A 3,089-nucleotide genomic window follows, 5' to 3' on the forward strand; every position below is an offset into this window, starting at 1 on the left:
CTTAAATTAATTGTAAAAGCTAAAATATAGCGCTTAATGCTGTCTTGAAGACATAATTGGCTTTGTTCAAAATATGCACAGACCCACTCATTCATATCCTCATACTTTGGATCTTGTAATGACACATTGCATTAATTGTGAATCAAAGTATTTACTTTTTAACTGTGATCTGTTTTACCACTTTTTATAAATCTTTGAATACCTTCTCCCCCAAAAGGTTTCACTTCAGCTACCTCTATCTCTCTTTGTGTATTTTAAGGAATTATCTTTGAGCTTACCCAGATGATATCGGTTGTCTTCTGAGCTTCTTAACTGACATATTTTCTGCTGTGGTACAAAACCTTTTCAAAACCTTGGTTTTCTGTTCTGTGAGGACAAGAAGTTAATGTCTATTTGGAGATGAATAGAAGGTGGTCATAAGGCAGTGTGAAGTATAAATGGTCCGTTGACCCAGAAATATAGCACATCCTAAGGAACCACTGATCGATACAGGATATAGTTTTTTGTGATACTTCACTTTAACCAAACCTAGAGATCAGTGCACCAGTCCAGGAGAATCAAAGATGCTCTGCTTGTAACTATGCCCAGGGATCAATACAGTACATTTTTTGAACATTCTTCTATATAAATGTTGGGTGAATGTGTTCAGATGAAACACATACTGTCCTTACACCATGCAGAAGGATTTTATTCATAGTTATATTTTACCAGAGGAGAATGGACGGTATACTCTGAGCATATCCTGATCAGGTTTTTTAACTGTCTCTTCCAATTTACTATTAGTGAAATAGAGATTTAGAACAAGACATCTAGCTCTATCCTATGTTAGCTGCTGTGAGGTTAAAAACAGACACACTTTGAGAATCCAGAACCTGAGCCGACCAACATGGCAGCTAATAGCTTCAGATTATGGTTCGATTTTTATTATTTTTGGCACTTAGGTCAAAATCCGAGTTCCAACTGATTTGTCCTAAAATTGCAATTCAGTTTATTTAAATAGCAACATTCCACAACACATGTCATCTCAAGGCACTTTACAATTCCACCAGATCATACAGTCAAATTGATTCAAAGTTTTCTATCTAAGGAAAACCACTTGATTTCATCGACTCATTGACTCTTCAGCAATCCCTCACACTAAGCATGCTTATAGCGACAGTGGAGAGGAAAAACTCCCTTTAAACAGTAAAAAAATCTCCCTCTGAACCAGGCTCAGTGTGAGCGGCCATCTGCCGAGGCCGACTGGGGTTCAAGGAGACATAAGCAGAGATACAGAAAGAAGCAGAGATATAAAAGGCAACTGTCAACCAGCTCCACACACAATAGTCCAGCCTTGAAGTAACAAATGCATGGACTAGTTTCTCAGCATCATCCCTGGACAAAATATTTCTCATTTTTGCAATATTCCGCAGATGAAAGAAGGGAATTCTAGAAACCTCTTTGACATGGGATTTAAATGACAGGTCCTGATCAAAAATAACACCAAGATTTTTTTCTTTATTATCATAGATCAATTTAATCCCACCCAAAGGAAATTACTGACTTATCAGTTTATTATTCAAAGGTTCTGGTCCAAAAACTATAACTTCTGTTTTGTCTGCATTCAGAAGCAGAAAGTCATCCAGGTTTTCACATCTTCCAGACATGCCTGTAGTCCACGTAATGGTTTAGATTTATCTGGATTTATAGACAGATATGGCTGAGTATCATCAGCATAACAGAGGAAATTACTGTAAGGGATCCAAATTAACATTAAAGGTATTGATGATAAGAGGGAAGATTGATTTCACTTCCACAGCTTTGATTCTTAGCATCTGTTCTGATAAACAGAAAAAGGGACAAGCTGAAGGTAGAAGCAGAGTGGGGTTTATGTAGACTTAAGATAATAGCAGATGCTATAAGGAGACGTAGGCTTGATGTACAGTAGAATCAAAGTAGACGTAGATAGAAAGTTGATTAGATTTAGAATCAAAAGCTGTTTGTGTTTCAGTAAAGTTAGATCTATTTTTACTTTGGTCCAGCCTCTGTCCCATCTGGGGAAGCTGTGATTCATCTCTCCTTTCAAATTTCGGCTAATTTGAATCCAACACTGGCTCAGTAGCCGTCTTTACCTTTGAAATATTTCTGGAGTTTACCATAAACAACCAAAACAAGCTGGCCTTCATGTTCTCCAATCCCTATAACTTCAAAATGTACTCCAACTGGTACTGAGTTGGAGCATTTTTCAAGAAGACTGTGTGCTACTGTTCCATGGAGCTCTAAAAGGAGTTTTACAATGACCAGCAGGTCAACTTTGTCCGAGGAAAAGCCACGTGACATGGCCATCAGAGAAAAACATGTCTGACAGCTAACAGCCTGTCTTGAAGGTGAATATTTCTAACAATTGAGACCAGCTGTTTCTCTTTTTGCACCACCTCTTGATTCATCACCTTTCAATTTAACCTGCAAATCTACTTTCATAACATAACTATCATTAACTTCATTTCCTTCTGCATTAATAACAGTTATATATTTTCCAGTTCATATATATGGTGAACCAGTTACCCAGCTGCTTGATAATCAATCATCTCTAAAATCTCAAATTCATTGTCAGGGTTGGGAGTAACTGTGTTGCTTTCGGAAGGCTTTAGTGACTTAAGTTTAGTCCTAAATTGATAAGCATCACTCATGTATGTTTTTCTCCCACAATGACATCCAGCAGAGCTCAGGTGGACTAGATTCAGAAAAAGCAACCAGGAGTTCCTTTTCTAAGTATAAAAATGTTTTTGTTTTTTTCTGTTGAGGCTACCAATTCAGAATTAGCCATGATTAAAATAATAGAATGGGTCAATGTTACAGCAACACCTGAATATGACTATACTCCTTTAACATGTTTCAAATGTTTTCATGTTCACAGTTGATAGAACACTCCTTTGCAAAATGTTCTCCATTTTATCAGTTTATTTAACAACTTATTAGGTCGTAGTTTGAGAAAATAGAAACTGCTCAGGTAAGATAGAAAAGAATTTATTACCATAACCATATAAAAAGTAAAAAAATAGTTCGATCAATAAATAGTTCTATAAATAACACGTCTTTCATAAATAACA

The sequence above is a fragment of the Cyprinodon variegatus genome, unplaced genomic scaffold, assembly GCF_000732505.1.
Source record: "Cyprinodon variegatus isolate N-32 unplaced genomic scaffold, C_variegatus-1.0 Scaffold46, whole genome shotgun sequence".
NCBI lineage: Eukaryota > Metazoa > Chordata > Actinopteri > Cyprinodontiformes > Cyprinodontidae > Cyprinodon > Cyprinodon variegatus.